The sequence below is a fragment of the Oncorhynchus kisutch genome, linkage group LG14, assembly GCF_002021735.2.
Source record: "Oncorhynchus kisutch isolate 150728-3 linkage group LG14, Okis_V2, whole genome shotgun sequence".
Classification (NCBI taxonomy): Eukaryota; Metazoa; Chordata; class Actinopteri; order Salmoniformes; family Salmonidae; genus Oncorhynchus; species Oncorhynchus kisutch.
In genome coordinates this window covers 9713070-9729135 of record NC_034187.2, presented here as the reverse complement: position 1 = coordinate 9729135, position 16066 = coordinate 9713070, and positions in this window count along the sequence as shown.

Below are 16066 nucleotides of genomic sequence, written 5' to 3'. Positions count from 1 at the left end.
CTCACTTACGTCAATAAAATCCGAAAGAATCAGCAACTGCTGGGTTTTAAGAGATCCTTATTGGTGCTTAGTTTTCAACTAATAACTTAAACAACACAGAGCAATTTGTGTTGACAAATATTGAGTGACTTTATTACCACTGTTGTTGTAAACAAATAAATAATACACCAAAACGTCCCCATGTAGTTTCTATGTAAATAAGATGCAGGTAGTGTTCTGTAAAAACATGCTACTGATCATTTCTGTGTCCTGTTCCTGAACCCCTGTAGTCTTGATGGCATGACCTTCCAGCTGATCTGGTAATATGGAGTCCTCCGTAGGTGCGTTCTGTATTTCATTGATGTGTATTCATATTGCCAAAGACAAACTACTTCATCAATTCATGTAAATATCACCGTGTCCGTTACTATGACGAACGTATGTTTAAAAAAAAAAAAAAAAAACGTACCATAAGGTTTCTGTGCTGTATTGTCTTCCAGTTTAAATGAAAACAGTTACTCCTGTGGTCAGGTTCCTTCAATAAGCCTTTAATAAATCTGTATGTATTTGAACTTTCAAACCCACATGAGTGGCTGGAATTTTTATGTCACTTAGCAGCACCTATTTGTGGTTATCATATACATTTGGTTTGCTGTTCAAACCCCTCGACTTGTGGTTGTTTGGGAATACCTTAAGCAATCCTGCTTCTTCTTTACATCAAGCCTTTGTATATTTTCTACTCCTCATTTCTACATTTTAGAGACGGTTTCCGGACTTTAGAAAGAAAAGATGGGAAGAGGAAAGAAGGGTGAGGACAGGAAGAAGAGAGGAGAACAGGAAGTGGAAAGAAGGGTGAGGACAGGAAGAAGAGAGGAGAACAGGAAGAGGAAAGAAGGGTGAGGACAGGAAGAAGAGAGGAGAACAGGAAGAGGAAAGAAAAGTGAGGATAGGAAGAAGAGAGGATAACAGGAAGAGGAAAGAAGGGTGAGGACAAGAAGAAGAGAGGATAACAGGAAGAGGAAAGAAGGGTGAGGACAGGAAGAATAGAGGAAAACAGGAAGTGGAAAGAAGGGTGAGGACAGGAAGAAGAGAGGAAAACAGGAAGAGGCAAGAAGGGTGAGGACAGGAAGAAGAGAGGAGAACAGGAAGATGAAAGAAGGGTGAGGACAGGAAGAAGAGAGGAAAACAGGAAGAGGAAAGAAGCATGAGGACAGGAAGAAGAGAGGAAAACAGGAAGTGGAAAGAAGGGTGAGGACAGGAAGAAGAGAGGAAAACAGGAAGAGGAAAGAAGGGTGAGGACAGGAAGAAGAGAGGATAACAGGAAGATGAAAGAAGGGTGAGGACAGGAAGAAGAGAGGAGAACAGGAAGAGGAAAGAAGGGTGAGGACAGGAAGAAGAGAGGAAAACAGGACGAGGAAAGAAGGGTGAGGACAGGAAGAAGAGAGGAGAACAGGAAGAGGAAAGAAGGGTGAGAACAGGAAGAAGAGAGTGGACACACACTAATTACAGACCCACAGAACTCATCAGAGACCACCATAAATATTTCTCTCTCTCCCTCTTTCTCCCACGCTCTCTCTTTCTCTCCCTTTCTCTTGTTTTCCCTCTCTATCTATCTATCTTTCTTTTTTATTTATTATTTTTATTTAACCTTTATTTAACCAGGTAGGCTAGTAGAGAACAAGTTCTCATTTACAACTGCGACTTGGCCAAGATAAAGCAAAGCAATGTGACACAGACAACAACACAGAGTTACACACGGAGTAAACAATAAACAAGCCAATAACACAATAAACAAGTCAATGACACAGTAGAAAAAAAAGACAGTCTATATACAGTGTGTGCAAAAGGCAATAGGCCATAGGAGCAAATAATTACAATTTAGCAGATTAACACTGGAGTGATAACTGAGCAGATGATGTGCAAGTAGAGATACTGGTGTGCAAAAGAGCTGAAAAGTAAATAAAAACAGTATGGGGATGAGGTTGGTAGATTGGGTGGGCTATTTACAGATGGACTATGTACAGCTGCAGTGATCGGTTAGCTGTTCAGATAGTTGGTGTTGAAAGTTGGTGAGGGAAATAAAAATCTCCAACTTCAGAGATTTTTGCAATTCATTCCAGTCACTGGCAACAGAGAACTGGAAGGAAAGGCGGCCAAATGAGGTGTTGTCCTTAGGGATGATCAGTGAGATATACCTGCTGAAACGTGTGCTACGGGTGGGTGTTGTTATCGTGACCAGTGAGCTGAGATAAGGCGGAGCTTTACCTAGCAGACGCTTATAGAGGACCTGGAGCCAGTGGGTCTGGCGGCGAATATGTAGCGAGGGCCAGCCGACTAGAGCATACAGGTCGCAGTGGTGGGTAGTATAAGTTGATTTAGTAACAAAATGGATGGCATTGTGAAAGACTGCATCCAGTTTTCTAAGTAGAGTGTTGGAAGCTATTTTGTAGATGACATCGCCGAAGTCGAGGAGCGGTAGGATAGTCAGTTTTACCAGGGTAAGTTTGGCAGCGTGAGTGAGGTAGGCTTTGTTGCGAAATAGAAAGCCGATTCTAGATTTGATTTTGGATTGGAGATGTTTAATATGAGTCTGGAAGGAGAGTTTACAGTCTAGCCAGACACCTAGGTATTTATAGTTGTCCACATATTCTAGGTTGGAACCGTCCAGGGTGGTGATGCTAGTCGGGCGGGCGCGTCCGAGCAGCGAACAGTTGAAAAGCATGCATTTGGTTTTACTAGCGTTTAAGAGCAGTTGGAGGCCACGGAAGGAGTGTTGTATGGCACTGAAGCTCGTTTTGGAGGTTAGTTAGCACAGTGTTCATGGAAGGGCCAGAGGTATACAGAATGGTGTCGTCTGCGTAGAGGTGGATCAGGGAATTGCCCGTAGCAAGAACGACATCATTGATATGTACAGAGAAAAGAGTCGGCCCGAGAATTGAACCCTGTGGTACCCCGATATAGACTGCCAGAGGTCCGGTCAACATGCCCTCCAATTTGACACACTGAACTCTGTCTGCAAAGTAGTTGGTGAACCAGGCAAGGCAGTCATTAGAAAAAACAAGGCTATTGAGTCTGCCGATAAGAATACGGTGTTTGACAGAGTCGAAAGCCTTGGCCAGGTCAATGAAGACGGCTGCACAGTACTGTCTTTTATCGATGGCAGTTATCATATTGTTCAGTATTTTGAGTGTGGCTGAGGTGCACCCGTGACCGGCTCGGAAACCGGATTGCACAGCGGAGAAGGCACGGTGGTATTCGAAATGGTCAGTGATCTGTTTATTAACCTGGCTTTCGAAGACTTTGAATAGGCAGGGCAGGATGGATATAGGTCTGTAACAGTTTGGGTCTAGGGTGTCACCCCCTTTGAAGAGGGGGATGACCGCGGTTGCTTTCCAATCTTTAGGGATCTCGGACGATACGTAAGAGAGGTTGAACAGGCTGGTAATAGGGGTTGCAACAATGGCGGCTGATAGTTTTAGAAAGAGAGGGTCCAGATTGTCTAGCCCAGATGATTTGTACAGTTCCAGGAAGAAGAGAGGAGAACAGGAAGAGGAAAGAAGGGTGAGGACAGGAAGAAGAGAGGAGAACAGGAAGAGGAAAGAAGGGTGAGGACAGGAAGAAGAGAGGATAACAGGAAGAGGAAAGAAGGGTGAGGACAGGAAGAAGAGAGGATAACAGGAAGAGGAAAGAAGCATGAGGACAGGAAGAAGAGAGGAAAACAGGAAGTGGAAAGAAGGGTGAGGACAGGAAGAAGAGAGGAAAACAGGAAGAGGAAAGAAGGGTGAGGACAGGAAGAAGAGAGGAGAACAGGAAGAGGAAAGAAGGGTGAGGACAGGAAGAAGAGAGGAGAACAGGAAGAGGAAAGAAGGGTGAGGACAGGAAGAAGAGAGGAGAACAGGAAGAGGAAAGAAGGGTGAGGACAGGAAGAAGAGAGGAGAACAGGAAGAGGAAAGAAAAGTGAGGATAGGAAAAAGAGAGAACAGGAAGAGGAAAGAAGTGTGAGGACAGGAAGAAGAGAGGAAAACAGGAAGTGGAAAGAAGGGTGAGGACAGGAAGAAGAGAGGAAAACAGGAAGTGGAAAGAAGGGTGAGGACAGGAAGAAGAGAGGAAAACAGGAAGAGGAAAGAACAGTGAGGACAGGAAGAAGAGAGGAGAACAGGAAGAGGAAAGAAGGGTGAGGACAGGAAGAAGAGAGGAAAACAGGAAGAGAAAAGAAGGGTGAGGACAGGAAGAAGAGAGGATAACAGGAAGAGGAAAGAAGGGTGAGGACAGGAAGAAGAGAGGAAAACAGGAAGAGGAAAGAACAGTGAGGACAGGAAGAAGAGAGGAGAACAGGAAGAGGAAAGAAGGGTGAGGACAGGAAGAAGAGAGGAAAACAGGAAGAGGAAAGAAGGGTGAGGACAGGAAGAAGAGAGGATAACAGGAAGAGGAAAGAAGGGTGAGGACAGGAAGAAGAGAGGAAAACAGGAAGAGGAAAGAACAGTGAGGACAGGAAGAAGAGAGGAGAACAGGAAGAGGAAAGAAGGGTGAGGACAGGAAGAGGAAAGAAGGGTGAGGACAGGAAGAAGAGAGGATAACAGGAAGAGGAAAGAAGGGTGAGGACAGGAAGAAGAGAGGAGAACAGGAAGAGGAAAGAAGGGTGAGGACAGGAAGAAGAGAGGAGAACAGGAAGAGGAAAGAAGGGTGAGGACAGGAAGAAGAGAGGAGAACAGGAAGAGGAAAGAAAAGTGAGGATAGGAAAAAGAGAGAACAGGAAGAGGAAAGAAGCGTGAGGACAGGAAGAAGAGAGGAAAACAGGAAGAGGAAAGAAGCGTGAGGACAGGAAGAAGAGAGGAAAACAGGAAGTGGAAAGAAGGGTGAGGACAGGAAGAAGAGAGGAGAACAGGAAGAGGAAAGAAGGGTGAGGACAGGAAGAAGAGAGGAGAACAGGAAGAGGAAAGAAGGGTGAGGACAGGAAGAAGAGAGGAAAACAGGAAGAGGAAAGAAGCATGAGGACAGGAAGAAGAGAGGAAAACAGGAAGTGGAAAGAAGGGTGAGGACAGGAAGAAGAGAGGAAAACAGGAAGAGGAAAGAAGGGTGAGGACAGGAAGAAGAGAGGATAACAGGAAGATGAAAGAAGGGTGAGGACAGGAAGAAGAGAGGAGAACAGGAAGAGGAAAGAAGGGTGAGGACAGGAAGAAGAGAGGAAAACAGGACGAGGAAAGAAGGGTGAGGACAGGAAGAAGAGAGGAGAACAGGAAGAGGAAAGAAGGGTGAGAACAGGAAGAAGAGAGTGGACACACACTAATTACAGACCCACAGAACTCATCAGAGACCACCATAAATATTTCTCTCTCTCCCTCTTTCTCCCACGCTCTCTCTTTCTCTCCCTTTCTCTTGTTTTCCCTCTCTATCTATCTATCTTTCTTTTTTATTTATTATTTTTATTTAACCTTTATTTAACCAGGTAGGCTAGTAGAGAACAAGTTCTCATTTACAACTGCGACTTGGCCAAGATAAAGAAAGGCAATGTGACATAGACAACAACACAGAGTTACACACGGAGTAAACAATAAACAAGCCAATAACACAATAAACAAGTCAATGACACAGTAGAAAAAAAAGACAGTCTATATACAGTGTGTGCAAAAGGCAATAGGCCATAGGAGCAAATAATTACAATTTAGCAGATTAACACTGGAGTGATAACTGAGCAGATGATGTGCAAGTAGAGATACTGGTGTGCAAAAGAGCTGAAAAGTAAATAAAAACAGTATGGGGATGAGGTTGGTAGATTGGGTGGGCTATTTACAGATGGACTATGTACAGCTGCAGCGATCGGTTAGCTGTTCAGATAGTTGGTGTTGAAAGTTGGTGAGGGAAATAAAAATCTCCAACTTCAGAGATTTTTGCAATTCATTCCAGTCACTGGCAACAGAGAACTGGAAGGAAAGGCGGCCAAATGAGGTGTTGTCTTTAGGGATGATCAGTGAGATATACCTGCTGAAACGTGTGCTACGGGTGGGTGTTGTTATCGTGACCAGTGAGCTGAGATAAGGCGGAGCTTTACCTAGCAGACGCTTATAGAGGACCTGGAGCCAGTGGGTCTGGCGGAGAATATGTAGCGAGGGCCAGCCGACTAGAGCATACAGGTCGCAGTGGTGGGTAGTATAAGTTATTTAGTAACAAAATGGATGGCATTGTGAAAGACTGCATCCAGTTTTCTAAGTAGAGTGTTGGAAGCTATTTTGTAGATGACATCGCCGAAGTCGAGGAGCGGTAGGATAGTCAGTTTTACCAGGGTAAGTTTGGCAGCGTGAGTGAGGTAGGCTTTGTTGCGAAATAGATAGCCGATTCTAGATTTGATTTTGGATTGGAGATGTTTAATATGAGTCTGGAAGGAGAATTTACAGTCTAACCAGACACCTAGGTATTTATAGTTGTCCACATATTCTAGGTTGGAACCGTCCAGGGTGGTGATGCTAGTCGGGCGGGCGCGTCCGAGCAGCGAACAGTTGAAAAGCATGCATTTGGTTTTACTAGCGTTTAAGAGCAGTTGGAGGCCACGGAAGGAGTGTTGTATGGCATTGAAGCTCGTTTGGAGGTTAGTTAGCACAGTGTTCATGGAAGGGCCAGAGGTATACAGAATGGTGTCGTCTGCGTAGAGGTGGATCAGGGAATTGCCCGTAGCAAGAACGACATCATTGATATATACAGAGAAAAGAGTCGGCCCGAGAATTGAACCCTGTGGTACCCCGATATAGACTGCCAGAGGTCCGGACAACATGCCCTCCAATTTGACACACTGAACTCTGTCTGCAAAGTAGTTGGTGAACCAGGCAAGGCAGTCATTAGAAAAAACAAGGCTATTGAGTCTGCCGATAAGAATACGGTGTTTGACAGAGTCGAAAGCCTTGGCCAGGTCAATGAAGACGGCTGCACAGTACTGTCTTTTATCGATGGCAGTTATCATATTGTTCAGTATTTTGAGTGTGGCTGAGGTGCACCCGTGACCAGCTCGGAAACCGGATTGCACAGCGGAGAAGGCACTGTGGGATTCGAAATGGTCAGTGATCTGTTTATTAACCTGGCTTTCGAAGACTTTGAATAGGCAGGGCAGGATGGATATAGGTCTGTAACAGTTTGGGTCTAGGGTGTCACCCCCTTTGAAGAGGGGGATGACCGCGGTTGCTTTCCAATCTTTAGGGATCTCGGACGATACGTAAGAGAGGTTGAACAGGCTGGTAATAGGGGTTGCAACAATGGCGGCTGATAGTTTTAGAAAGAGAGGGTCCAGATTGTCTAGCCCAGATGATTTGTACAGTTCCAGGTTTTCCATCTCTTTCAGAACATCTGCTGTCTGGATTTGGGTGAAGGAAAAGCTGGGGAGGCTTGGGCGAGTAGCTGCGGGGGGGAGCGAGCTGTTGGCCGGGGTTGGAGTAGCCAGGAGGAAGGCATGGCCAGCCGTTGAGAAATGCTTATTGAAATGGTCTATTATCATGGATTTATCAGTGGTGACTGTGTTACCTAGCCTCAGTGCAGTGGGCAGCTGCGAGGAGGTGCTCTTGTTCTCCATGGACTTTACAGTGTCCCAAAACGTTTTGGAGTTAGAGCTACAGGATGCAAATTTCTGCTTGAAAAAGCTAGCATTTGCTTTCCAGACTGACTGTGTGTATTGGTTCCTGACTTCCCTGAACAGTTGCATATCGCGGGGACTATTCAATGCTATGGCAGTCCGCCACAGGATGTTTTTGTGCTGGTCAAGAGCAGTCAGGTCTGGAGTGACCCAGGTGCTATATCTGTTCTTAGTTCTGCCTTTTTTGAACGGGGCATGCTTATCTAAGATGGTTGAGGAAATTACTTTTAAAGAATGACCAGGCATCCTCGACTGACGGGATGAGGTCAATATCTTTCCAGGGTACCCTGGCCAGGTCGATTAGAAAGGCTGCTCGCAGAAGTGATTTAGGGAGCGTTTGACAGTGATGAGGGGTGGTCGTTTGACCGCGGATCCATAGCGGATACAGGCAATGAGGCAGTGATCGCTGAGATCCTGTTTGAAAACAGCAGAGGGCAAGTTGGTCAGGATAATGTCTATGAGGGTGCCCATGGTTACGGATTTAAGGTTGTACCTGGTTGGTTCCTTGATGATTTGCGTGCGATTGAGGGCATCTAGCTTAGATTGTAGGACTGCCGGGGTGTTAAGCATATCCCAGTTTAGGTCACCTATCAGAACAAACTCTGAAGCTAGATGGGGGGTGATCAATTCACAAATTGTGTCCAGGGCACAGCTGGGAGCTGAGGGGGGTCGGTAGCAGGCGGCAACAGTGAGAGACTTATTTCTGGAGAGATTCACTTTTTTAATTAGAAGTTCGAACTGTTTTGGTATAGACCTGTAGAGTATGACAGAACTTTGCAGGCTATCTCTGCAGTAGATTGCAACTCCTCCCCCTTTGACAGTTCTATCTTGACAGAAAATGTTGTAGTTGGGGATGGAAATCTCATAATTTTGATGGCCTTGCTAAGCCAGGATTCAGACATGGCAAGGACATCAGGGTTGGCGGAGTGTGCTAAAGCATTGAGTAAAACAAACTTAGGGAGGAGGCTTCTGATGTTAACATGCATGAAACCAAGGCTTTTTTGATCACAGAAATCAACAAATGTGGGTGCCTGGGGACATGCAGGGCCTGGGTTTACCTCCACATCACCTGAGGAACAGAGAAGGAGTAGGATGAGGGTACGGCTAATTGCTATCAAAACTGGTCGCCTAGAGCGTTGGGGACAGAGAATAAAAGGAGCAGATTTCTGGGTGTGGTAGAATAGATTCCGGACATAATGTGCAGACAGGGGTATGGTGGGGTGCAGGTACAGCGGAGATAAGACCAGGCACTGAATGATGATAAGAGAGGTTGTATCTCTGGACATGCTGGTTATAATGGGTGAGGTCACCGCATGTGTGGGAGGTGGGTCAAAGGAGGTATAATGAGTGGAACTAGGGGCTCCATTGTAAACTAAAACAATGATAACTAACCTAAACAACAGTATACAAGGCATATTTACATTTGAGAGAGACATACAGCGAGACATAAAGTAATTACAGGTGTTGACTGGGAGAGCTAGCTAAGACAACAACGGGTGAGACAACAACAGCTAATCAGCTAAAACAAAAACAACAGGTAAATTGGCGATGAATGGGCAGAGAGGGTCGGTTAACTACACAGAGACTGAGTTCACGGCTGAGGCCGACAGATAAACAAAAAATAAACAAAATGGAGTACCGTGATAATTGGACAGTCCAGCAGGCATCAGCTATGTAGCCAAGTGATCATAGGGTCCAGGGGGCAGCAAAATATGGAACAGGGAAGCCGTGGAGTAGTCGCTAATACGCTAGCACGGAGTTTAAAGTTAGTAGACCGGAGGCCGGTTGAAGGCACAGCGGATGGAGTATTCGTCGGCAGACCAGTCGTGGTGGTGCGGCGGGGCGCCGTATCGACAAAGGATCCAAGCCAGATGGCGAAAGAGGCATTGTAGTTGTAGTACTTTAGTTTGCTAGCCTTGAGATGCGCCTGGCTCACGGCTAACTGGTGCTAGCTTCGGGGCAGGGGCATAAGCCACTATAGCCACTCGGTAGCAGCGGTGATTCGGTGCCAAGGTCCAGAGCTTACGGCAAGGATCCGGTGGAGTAGTGTGTTCTAGCCGTGTTTGGGTGGAGTCCGGGTGAACAACTGAATAGGCCGGGAGGTGGGCCTCAGGGGTAGCTTCAGGATTGGGTAACTCGGTTGGTGCTAGCTAGCTGTGAAGATCAGGATGGTCCAGGGATGACGTCAGGAATCCAGCGTTGTAGTGGAGAGTCCGGTACTGGTAGACTAGTATTATCCAGGCTAAAAAAAATCAATAAAAAAAAGTCTGGTGTCTGTGTAGAAGGTATAGGCCGCTAGCAGTGGCTAACAATGACTAAATAGCTTGTAGCTAATTAGCTGCTTAGCTTCTGATGGCTAGGTGGTTCTTGCTATAAGGTAATAGTGGTTCCGTATCACATTGGGTGAGGCAGGTTACCTGAAGCCATAACTGAATTAAAATGGAAAAGAGATTGAAAATAAAATTGAAATATATACAAAAAAAGACGAAAAATACAAAAGTACACGAGAGGACGAACAAAACACTCTCTCTCTCTCTCTCTTTCTCTCTCACAGACACACACACACACACACACACATGCGCCACACCCTCTGCCAACGCAGTTGCTATGCAACAGCTGCAATAAAGAAGGGGAGAAAGTGTGCATTGAGCCAGTCAGTGTTCCACCTCTCTCTCTCACATCTGACCCCAGTCTCACATCAAGTCAACCAAGCATGGATCTCCACGATGGGAAGGCTGCCCTATCATCCAACCTGAGGGGTAAACTACAAAGCAAGATCAGTGGTGGATAAAGTATCCAAATGTCCTTCTTAAGTAAAGATAACTTAATAGAAAATGACTCAAGTAAAAGTTAAATTCACCCAGTAAACTTGCGTGTCACGTGTGCTCCCTCTCCGGTGCTCTAGGTCACCAGGCGCACACCTGTCACCATTGTTACGCGAACCTGCGCATCGTCAGACTCCCCCGACACCTCCTTGATTAGCTGCCATATCTACTGTTGAAGTCGGAAGTTTACATACACCTTAGCCAAATATATTTAAACTCCGTTGTTCACAATTCCTGACATTTAATCCAATTAAAAAAGTCCTGTCTTAGGTCAGTTAGGCCCACCACTTTGTAAGAATGCGAAATGTCAGAATAATAGTAGAGAGAATGATTTATTTCAGCTTTTATTTCTTTCATCACATTCCCAGTGGGTCAGAAGTTTACATACACTCAATCAGTATTTGGCAGCATTGCCTTTCAACTGTTTACCTTGGGTCAAATGTTTCGGGTAGCCTTCCACAAGCTTCCCACAATAAGTTGGGTGAATTTTGGCCCATTCCTCCGACAGATCTGGGTTAACTGAGTCAGGTTTGTAGACCTCCTTGCTCGCACACGCTTTTTCAGTTCTGCCAACAAATTTTCTATAGGATTGAGGTCAGGGCTTTGTGATGGCCACTCCAATACCATGACTTTGTTGTCGTTAAGCCATTTTGCCACAACTTTGGAAGTATACTAGGGGTCATTGTCCATTTGGAAGACGCATTTGCGACCAAGCTTTAACTTCTTGACTGATATCTTGAGATGAGGATTCAATATATCCACATAATTGTCTGTCCTCATGAAGCTATCTATTTTGTGAAGTGCACCAGTCCCTCCTGCAGCAAAGCACCCCAACAACATGATGCTGCCACCCTCGTTGTTCACGGTTGGGAGGGTGTTCTTCGGCTTGCAAGCCTCCCCCTTTTTGTTGGAAAAATGTCATGCAAGAAGTAGATGTCCTAACCAACTTACCAAAACTTTAGTTTGTTAACAAGACATTTGTGGAGTGGTCGAAAAACTAGTTTTAATGACTCCAACCTAAGTGTATGTAAACTTCCAAATTCAACTTTATTCCACTATTTTGGTTCCATTCACCAGACGTCATTGTTTCTGTTTCATATCTGTGCGTTGTTTGTGGTTCTTGTTTTGTATCATGTTCCGTTTATTTGATTAAAACACTCCCTGAACTTACTTCCCGACTCTCAGTGCACATCGTTACAGAATAACGCCTCACCTAAGGGAAGCATCAGGGAGTGTATTTTTGTTTTGTGGTGTCGGTGTGAATGACGTCGGGTCCAGGAGCCGCTACAGGCTCCCCTGCCTCAGCTGGTCTGTCAGGTTCCCACGCCTCAGCCGGTCTGTCAGGTTCCCACGCCTCAGCCGGTCTGTCAGGTTCCCACGCCTCAGCCGGTCTGTCAGGCTCCCACACCTCAGCCGGTCTGTCAGGTTCCCACGCCTCAGCCGGTCTGTCAGGTTCCCACGCCTCAGCCGGTCTGTCAGGCTCCCCTGCCTCAGCCTATCTGTCAGGCTCCCCTGCCTCAGCCGGTCTGTCAGGTTCCCATGCCTCAGCCTGTGACAGATTCCTCACTTCAGCAGGGGTAAATAAAGCATGTGTTTAGTGAGTCCGCCAGATGAGATGCAGCATTCAAAATGTAAAGAGTACTTTTGGGTGTCAGGGAAAATGTATGGAGTAATTATTATTTATTATTTAGGAATGTAGTGGAGTAAAAGTTGTCAAAATTATAAATTGTAAAGTAAAGTACAGATACCCCCAAAATCTACTTAAGTAGTACTTTCAAGTATTTTTACTTAAGAAATGTACACAACTGCCAAAAATACATTTCTAGGTTTAAGCTTTCTTAATGGACAATAGTCAGTAGTTATTTCTGTTTTTTTAATATTAAAGTTAGCCGGCTAACTCATTGATCCTGCTTAGCAATATACCCCTCTAGTTGTTGACTGTATTTGTTGTGTCTGTTCTGTTAGTTGGCTCTCTTTTTGTGTTGTGTATGTGTGTGTGTGAAAAAGACATTGAGAACAAAACATTTTCTAACATGTCATTTGCTTTTTGTTAAATTATTATCCACTAATGTTTTTCTGACAGTCAACCACCTGTGTCAGAAAGCACATCCTTTTCCCTATGTAGTGCACTACTTTTAACCAGACCCCTATGTGGTTAACCCAATAAGGCCCCTTGTCAAATGTGGAGCACTATACAGGGAATAGGATGTGATTTCAGTATTCCAGAAGAGCCGCAGGACTGATGTCTTACTTCCTGGATGGTGACATCATCCCATGGGCCCTGTCCTTCCGAGACGCTTGATTGGTTACAGGTCACCTCCAGCGACATGCTCCCTGACAACACCAGTCCTATCTCTAAACACGTGTCGCTAGCCTTTTTTGCCAGGGAAACAAACCCGAGGTGAGCTTCTTGTTTTCCTAGATCTGACAAGAAGAAAGAAAAGCTCTATCTTTTCTTCTTTTGTTTATCCTGATACTCGCTAGGCTCGGCTCGGGTCGCCATGGAGACCAGACACTTGTTTTCGGGGGAAGGGCGGGGTAAGGTGGTAACTGGTGAACATTATGATTCAAACCCACCATCTAACACTCAGCTAAATGGGCTCCTGAGTGGTGCAGCGGTCTAAGGCACTGCATCTCAGTGCCACAGGTAATCATTACAGACACCCTGGTTCAAATCCAGGCTGTATCACAACTGTACAAATCCAGTGTGTCCCCCTAATTCGTCCCAGGGTCCCTAAGTCAGACACAAATCTAGTGTGTCCCCCTAATTCGTCCCAGGGTCCCTAAGTCAGACACAAATCTAGTGTGTCCCCCTAATTCGTCCCAGGGTCCCTAAGTCAGACACAAATCCAGTGTGTCCCCCTAATTCATCCCAGGGTCCCTAAGTCAGACACAAATCCAGTGTCCCCCTAATTTGTCCCAGGGTCCCTAAGTCAGACACAAATCCAGTGTCCCCCTAATTTGTCCCAGGGTCCCTAAGTCAGACACAAATCCAGTGTGTGTCCCTAATTTGTCCCAGGGTCCCTAAATCAGACACAAATCCAGTGTGTCCCCCTAATTCATCCCAGGGTCCCTAAGTCAGACACAAATCCAGTGTGTCCCCCTAATTTGTCCCAGGGTCCCTAAGTCAGACACAAATCCAGTGTGTCCCCCTAATTTGTCCCAGGGTCCCTAAATCAGACACAAATCCAGTGTGTCCCCCTAATTCGTCCCAGGGTCCCTAAGTCAGACACAAATCCAGTGTGTCCCCCTAATTCATCCCTAAGTCAGACACAAATCCAGTGTCCCCCCCTGATTCATCCCTAAGTCAGACACAAATCCAGTGTCCCCCCCTGATTCATCCCTAAATCAGACACAAATACAGTGTGTCCCCCTGATTCATCCCTAAGTCAGACACAAATCCAGTGTGTCCCCCTAATTCATCCCTAAATCAGACACAAATCCAGTGTCCCCCTAATTCGTCCCAGGGTCCCTAAGTCAGACACAAATCCAGCAGCATTACATGAAAAGCCCTGGTATTAGGCAGCCTGTGTTTAAATACGTTTGCAAGTCTCCTTATTTGTGGGGAGAGAGCTTCATTTGCATGGGGGCTGTGGGCTAGGGGGATTTGAGAAAAGATGGAGGGCTTTGTAAATAGACCGACTGGTGTCTGTGATGAATGGGAAGGGATGGAGGGTGTGGATTCTTCGGTACTGTCGCTGTCACTAACTGGGCAAGAGGTGTGTGGTGCAGAGCAGGGAGTGGACCACTCTGCTGCAAAGGAGGACGGCTTTTGTCTCAATAAATCAACGTGTCATGGTCGTCACTTCACTTCGGGTGTGTTGGAGCAGGGCTGGAACAAAATGCTGCACACACTGTTAAGTCAGCTTTGTTGAGCTGTGACTCCACTGTTCCCCCGAGGTTATGAGAAGACAGTTGGCGTCATCACATTGTAAACTAAACACATCATAACACACTATCTGTTTGTTTACAGTTGGTTTTGGCTGCCATGGCCTGGCCCTGGAGGCTTTTGTGACTGCATGGAGGCAAGGTATTGAAGCTAGCTGGCTTTCCATGCAGAAGCCACTGCTGACAAAGCACCTGCAAATGCCAATCTATGTGACTCCCCCTTGCCCCTTCTCTCTCTCTCTCTCTCTCTCTCTCTCCGTCTCTCTCTCCGCCTCTCCCTCCGTCTCTCTCTCTCTCTCTCTCTCTCTCTCTCTCTCTGTCTCTCTCTGTCTCTCTCTCCGTTTACATACACTCAATTAGTATTTGGTAACATTGCCTATAAATTGTTTAACTTGGGTCAAACGTTTCAGGTAGCAAGTTGGGTGAATTTTGACCCATTCCCCCTGACAGAGCTGCTGTAACTGAGTCAGGTTTGGATGCCTCCACACGCTTTTTCAGTTCTGCCCACAAATGTTCTACAAATTCTCTATAGGATTGAGGTCAGGGCTTTGTGATGGCTACTCCAATACCTTTGTTGTCCTTAAGCAATTTTTGCCACAACTTTGGAAGTATGCTTGGGGTCAATGTTCATTTGGAAGACCCATTTGCGACCAAGCTTTAACTTCCTGACTGATGTCTTGAGATGTTGCTTCAATATATCCACATAATTTTCCTGCCTCATGAAGCCATCTATTTTATGAAGTGCACCAGTCCCTCCTGCAGCAAAGCACCCCCACACTATGATGCTGCCAGACCTGTGCTTCACGGTTGGGATGATGTTCTTCGGCTTGCAAGACTCCAAAAAAACGATCTTTGTCCCCATGTGCAGCTGCAGACCGTAGTCTGGCTTTTGTTTTATGTTGGTTTTGGAGCAGTGGCTTCTTCCTTGCTGTGCGGCCTTTCAGGTTATGTCGATATAGGACTCGTTTTTATTGTGGATATAGATACTTTTTGACCTGTTTCTTCCAGCATCTTCACAAGGTCCTTTGCTGTTGTTCTGGAATTGATTTGCACTTTTCGCACCAAAGTACGTTCATCTCTCGGAGACAGAACGCGTCTCCTTCCTGAGCGGTATGACGGCTGCGTGGTCCCATGTTGTTTATACTTGCATACTATTGTTTGTACAGATAAACGCGGTACCTTCAAGCATTTGCGAATTTCTCCCAAGGATGAACCAGGCTTGTGGAGGTATAATTTTTTTCTGAGGTCTTGGCTGATTTCTTTAGATTTTCCCATAATGTCAAGCGAAAAGGCACTGAGTTTGATGGTAGGCCTTGAAATACATCCACAGGTACCCCTCCAATTGACTCAAATGATGTCGATTAGCCTATCAGAAGTTTCGAAAGCAATGACAGAATTTTCTCGAATTTTCCAAGCTGTTTAAAGGCACAGTCAACTTAGTGTATGTAAACTTCTGACCTACTGGATTTGTGAAACAGTGAATTATATTAAAATAGTCTGTCTATAAACAGTTGTTGGAAAAATGACTTGTGTCATGCACAAAGTAGATGTCCTAACCGACTTGCCAAAACTATAGTTTGTTAACAAGACATTTGTGGAGTGGTTGAAAAACGAGTTTTAATGACTCCAACCTCAGTGTATGTAAACTTCCAACTTCAACTCTATAGCTACAGATGGACTATTGGTGTGTTTGGACCATTATAGTTGGTTGGATACCAAAAAAACCGATCCACTTCAGTTCCATCAATGTTAATGGAGG